This window comes from Ammospiza caudacuta, chromosome 19 (assembly GCF_027887145.1).
Source record: "Ammospiza caudacuta isolate bAmmCau1 chromosome 19, bAmmCau1.pri, whole genome shotgun sequence".
Taxonomy (NCBI): domain Eukaryota; kingdom Metazoa; phylum Chordata; class Aves; order Passeriformes; family Passerellidae; genus Ammospiza; species Ammospiza caudacuta.
The window spans coordinates 13079920-13086155 of record NC_080611.1 but is presented as its reverse complement, the minus strand read 5'-3'; the positions used below and the strand labels follow the sequence as shown (position 1 = coordinate 13086155).

At 42.8% G+C, this 6236-nt stretch overlaps 1 long non-coding RNA gene across 1 annotated transcript; it reads right to left on the bottom strand.

Moving 5' to 3' along the window:
- Window positions 1-1155: 1155 nt before the first annotated feature.
- LOC131566217 (uncharacterized) lies at window positions 1156-4074 on the bottom strand. Its single transcript, XR_009275530.1, has 4 exons — window positions 4021-4074; window positions 3248-3323; window positions 2363-2480; window positions 1156-1768 (listed from the first exon to the last, which is right to left on the bottom strand). It is a non-coding gene; the product is annotated as an uncharacterized LOC131566217 (long non-coding RNA).
- Window positions 4075-6236: the final 2162 nt, after the last annotated feature.

Sequence of the window (6236 nt, the reverse complement as noted above, 5' to 3'; positions counted from 1 at the left end):
GAGAGCAGCGGGCTCGGTTCGGCTGAGCTCGGCTCCGTTCAGGCAGCCTCGCAAGCCTGGCCTCGGTTCGCTCGAGGCCGTCAGGTTCCGCCGGTCTCGCCTTGGTTCGGCCGAAAGAGGCGTCGTTCGCTCGTGTTTTTACAAATATCTTTCTATATTGACTGTATATTTCTATATTTAATTTTATACTTCTATAATACTTCCATTATTCCAAATAAAAACCCCGTCTCTAACCAAATAAATAAAAAAACCCTTCTTTTAAAGGATACTGAAATATTTTTTATTTATACTTTGTATAATTATACATTCATATTTTAATTTATCGTTTCTTTGGATGTATTACATTAATAATGATATATATATAAAATTTTAAAATAGATTTAAATCATTATTTAAATTATGTATAATATCTACTGCTACAACTAATTTTTTCTGATATTTTAAATTTTTATATTTATCTGTATGTATTTATTATATATTTCTAAACTTAGATTTCTACCTTTATATTATTTGCATTTATAATTTTTACAATCAAAACACTGCCTATTGACCAATAAAGAAAACCCGCTTTATTTAAGTATTTAAAAAATATTTTCATGTTTATAATTTTCATATTTATATTTATAATTTGTTCAATATTACATGAGAACACACCTGCTCCTGCACCGCAGTGGGGCCCCCTCTCCTGGGGACCTTGGGGTGCCCCAACGGCATCAGAGCCCCGAGTCTTCACCCCCTTCTCCTCTATTTAGAAACTACACTGGAACTTTTTTCTGGAAATAAAGACATTACCTAAATCCTCTCCCCGTGTCCTAGACAGATGGATATTCAGTTATTAGTTGGCTGGGCAGCAGTTTCTTAAATAGAATGATAAACAAGATGTGAACATTTCAGCTACAAGCAAATAGGCAAATCTGAACAAGGTACTGGTGGGCGACCACTGAAGTTATTTTGAAGGAATTTTTTAAACAATAAAATATTGATACCACAAAAATAAAGCAAAAAGCTAACTACTGGCTAAGAAAAAATTAACTTTTGACAGCAACAACATTCCAACCACACAGGCTTTTTCCCGATGTCATACCTTATAACTACCTCTCTTGGGAATTCTCATCATGTATCCCAAAAGGAATAAATACCTCAGAGCGTCCTAAAGCAAAAAATAGCACACATGAGCTCCTCACACTCCCGGGAGGCCTGCACAGCGTGCACTGAGTCTGCAACAAATTCTGCTCAGTGAGAGTCTGCAAACAAAGGTTCAACTGATGAACTGAACTGATTGTAACGGGAGGTTTTCTAAGCACAGAAGCACAACAAAGAACAAGCAAAAACAATTCTTAAAAAAAACCTGCAAGTTTTATTTAGCATATATGCGACTGATTTCCACCCTGTGGCTTCTCACTTTGATTCGCGTCTGTAGGTTCAGGAAGATGACAATGCACACTCTGCCTTCCCTGAGCCCCCCACAGCAGCTGAGCGCTGCTCCGTGCGCTCAGATCGTCAGGAACTGGATTGCCCGCATGGACTGGAACTGCTCTGCTGCAGATTCAGGAGAGAGGGGCTGGCTGAGGCGTCGTCCCAATTCCATTACTGTGTGACGAGAAGCGGTTTGTTCCCAACGGGTGCAACAATCCCCAGCTCGCTTCCATGGTGAGTACCGATGGCACACAAATGGCAGCCTGAGGAAATCGTGTTCTGGGCTCTAAGTGGTCGGGACAGGGTCTGATTTTTTGTTTTGCATCTGTATGATGATCAGTACGACAGGGCCCTGATCGATGACATGGCAGCACAGAATTAAAAACTCCTCAATAGGATTACATCGACTTCTAGGAAAAGACAAAAGCCTAGGACCCTTCTGAAATCTATTTTTAATGCGAAGCACACGGATTGTCACTATGCTGTGCCTTCCAGCTTTTCAAAGCAGCTTACCTCTGAAGACCAGAAAACATTGATTTCTACAGAAACAATGGGCAACCCCCAGGCTAATCTCAGCGCTACTGTTTAATAGGGGATCTGCCAGCGTGCCAGTCCAGCATCAAGTGTGCTTTATTTCAGTCTAACATCCCCTCAAAATTCTTCTCACATCTCCCAACCCTGACATCTTATTTTTCCCTAAAGCTTCTCATCATTAGCAATTTCCAAGTAACATGGTATTTTTACAACATTCAAAAATGTCATGCTGGACTGTGCTAGAGAGTAATTTGCAAATATAAGCTTAGCAAAGTTTGAATTGACTTGTCCAGAGAAAAAACCTACAAGTGAACACCTACACCTGCCTACAAAGAGCTAACAAGCCCCTGGCAGCTGCCAGCATCAAAGCACAGCGGATGTTTCTGATACAGGGTAAGGATAACAATATCACCTTCTGTTCTCTCCAGCTTCTTTTCCCTGCAGTCATATTTTGCTTCTTATGATTTTTTTAGTCTCTGCATCTTCTTGGACAGCACCGAGCCCGACGACAAGGATACGAGAGTCTTTCCCTGCCGTAGGGAGAGAACCAGGAAAACAGTTAAAATAAGAACAGGGTAGTTTGAAATTCATACTTCCAATGAGAAGCAGCGCCTAACAAACAGAACAAAAGTAAACAAAGCATGGTACCTCCCTGGGGACAGAAGACTTACAAACTCTCCAGGATTTACAATTCTAGCGACCAACCCCTTCAGGACGGCAGCCAAGTGTCCCATGAGGTGGTGCTGCACCAAAGAACGATCTGAGAGGTTCCAAAGAGTGAAATGCACAATATTTTGCAAAGCCGTAAAATCTTGCAAAATAACAAAAATACAATAGATGTAAACTACAGGGTAAGAGTACAAGTGTTCACTTTAAGAGCTGGAACCATCCAGGTGAGCACCTGATAACTGGATCCTCACCAGAGTTTGAACCCTTCAGGACACAGAAGGGTTTTCCCCAGAAATTTCACAGACTGAGTTTTGATACAAGTATACTTGCCAGACCCTCAGAAACATCACCCATTCTCCAGGTGTCTGGAGAGAACTGCAAATGGCTCTCACGTAGTTTGAGCTAGCTCTGTAAGGTCTCAGGGTGAATTTCACCAGATGCAACCAAACTGGGCAACTCCCAGTGGGACAGAAGGAACCCAAAGCTTGGGTTCGCAGAGCTGCAGCAAATACTGAGGAAACAAACATAACAGCGTAAAAAATAATAAACCATCCTTTTTTTTTCTCTTGCTTTTGTTTTTTTCTTATTCAGATCAGCATAGCAATTAAAGAGAAGGTGAAAAACTCACCATTACTGAACATTTCATCATCTGTAGGCTGAGCATCCTTAGCACAGAGGACTCCAAAGTTAAAATTCACCGATCCCTGGGAAATAAAACCAAATATTGTATGATAAACAATCAAACAGCAGACGTAAAAATTTGTTTCCTCTAAGGACTTTCGGGTACGTATGTACCTTTGCATACATCCAACACATTGGAACATACACTTTATACCATCTCCTAATAAGTAAAAATTTACCTTTAAACTTTGATAGTACAGCATAAAATTATGAACTTAAATTGGTGATCTGTTATTATTAAGTTGGTGCCTAAAGTTATTTCTGCTGTCAGGTTCAAAAAAACATTAATTTTTTTTACTGGAATGAGCAATTGATTTCAAAGTCATCACAAGCCCACCAAAACACAAAGCAGTATTCACTGGATGGGTCTGTGAGCTAGAAGTAGTTAGGCTTGTACTTCCCTCTTGCTATTCCAGAACCAATAAATCCTGTCAACAAAACCAGGATCTATAGCCCACTGCTGTGAAAGATTCTACGAGGATGATGGTTTGATTTGTGTTTAGAAGTTTTGATTTGAAATGGCCAGTTCAATGGATAAAGACAGTTTAAGTAGTATTACATTGCTATTATTATTATTTCTATTATTATTTTTACTATTACTACTGCTATTGTTATCATCTGCTACTGGAAGAAACAAACCAGTAGTACCTATACTTAATTACTTTTATTTCCAGGAAATAATAAAGAAAAAGAACCAAACCAAAAAAAGTCACTTCCTACCTTTTATATCAAGGGATGAAAAATTTCTCTTGGGCTCTTCTCCAATTTATCAAGACTCATAGCACTGAAAGGCAAACAAAACAGTGCTTTATAGAAGGGCCAGTGCACATTTCAAGGCTGAACCACCAACTGATTGCAGTGACAGCAGTTACAACATGAATCGTTCCCAGAGCCTCTGTTAAATGGAATGTTCTGTGGAACTGCCGTTTCTTTCCCAAAACACTAACTTCCAACACTTCCTAATAATATTTTGTATTTTAAAACAAAAGAAGTTAGTGAGACTCTGTGCGGAGGTCAGGTTTAAATTTATTTCCTTCTAAAGCACAGAGCTCTGTTCCATCACCCTTCACTTCGGCTCTACACTGAATCGTGGTGAGCATTTGAGGAGTGCTCCATAATCAATTCCATTTCTCTCTTTTTCTAGCTCTCTCTATTCCTAAATCATTCCAGACAAGTCAAATGAAAAATGAAAAAAACAAGTTCAGCATCAAAGTCACACTTTTTCCCGTTGTCTGGTCAAGAACAGGCTCTAAATCCACTTACTGCTGCCTTCAACGATTCAGACTTGCAAAACCATTCTTACATGTTTTACAGGTTTATCGTAAAACCCACAGAACGCAAGCTCTGAATTACAGGAAAAGGTACACAGGCAAATATCTAAAGGGATCACTTATTAGTAAATACATACCTTGGTAGAGATCGCACTGAGAACCTTTCTGAGGGACTCTAAGGGACGCATGTTTTCTGAGCACCCTATAAACAAGAAAAGCTAGGATATAGTACAGGACATCCCCACTTTTTCTACATATTCAAATAGTATTTTTAATAAAAACAATTCAGTTAAAAAAGAAGGAAGAAAACCAAGCTAATTTTACTCAGCTGTATTTACTGCCGATTTAGAGAAAAATCCCGGGCAGCGTCGGCCGTTGCGTCACACGTCGCGCCGGCAGCAGGGCCTGCCGGGAGTTGGAGTCTCGGGCTGGTAGCCACTCATGTGCCGCGATAGCCGTTGCGTCACACGCCGCGCCGGCAGCAGGGCCTGCCGGGAGTTGGAGTCTCGGGCTGACAGCCACGGCTCCGTCCCCCGCCACCGGGAGCTGCAGTCCCTCCCGGGCATCAAACGGGTCCTTCGCCCCAGGGCGGGGAAGGACCTGAGGCAGGACCGCTCCTCCCGAATGCCCTCTCTTTTCCCCTCCAACTCTTTTTCTTTTTTTAACGCTGTTTTTCACCCCTTTCCCTTCCCTTCCCTTCTGCTCTCCTGCTTTCTTTCCTTTCCTTTCCTTTTTTTCCCCTTCCCTTTCCCTTTCTTTTTCTTGTATTTGTAATCTTGGTTTTCCTTCCTAGCTTTAGAATCAAAAAGCAGCAGTAGTAACTTTCAGGCTACCTGGGAGTAAAAAAAACCCCAAAACTATAATGATTGAAAGAAAACTATTTATTCCCTGGGAGCCTGAAATTTTCTACTGCTGCACATGACACAGAGCTTTTTATTCCTTCTTATATACAGTTGATATTTTATACTCGCTTTATACACCGCCCCCTGCCGTCTGCACCGGCGCTCTGCAGGCAGAGTGCTGCGGCGTCGTTCGGTTCTGTTTAAATAAACTCGGCTAAATTAGGCTTGGTTCGGCTTAGGTCTAAAATCGTTTCGGTTCGGCTTTTCGTCTAAATTCGGCTTTTCCGGCTCTTCGGCTGAACTCGGCCCGGTTGGGCTAAAGTCGGTCATATTCGGCTCTTTGTCTAAATGCGGCCAATGTCGGCTACAGTCGGCTATCGGTTACACTCGGCTATCATCGGCTCTTCGTCTCAAGTCGGCTGTGTTCGGCCACACTCGGCTCTTCGTCTCAAGTCGGCTGTGTTCGGCCACACTCGGCTCTTCGTCTCAAGTCGGCTGTGTTCGGCCACACTCGGCTCTTCGGTGAAACTCGGCTGTGTTCGGCCACACTCGGCTCTTCGGGGAAACTCGGCTGTTTTCGCCCACACTCGGCTCTTCGGCTCTTCGGAACAATTCGGCCCGGCTCGGCTCCCTCAGGGCGGGAAAGCGGCTGTCAGAGGACCCTGGCACAGCGAGGCGTTTCCCCACATGCCTGTCACAAACCCGCCGAAATACGCCCGCCCGCGGCGCCGCTGAGACCACAGCATGTGTCGGGTACACTTGAAACGTCACAGAAAATACCACCGGGGCCGCGCCGGGGTCGGTATTCCATGCAGGCAGTCCA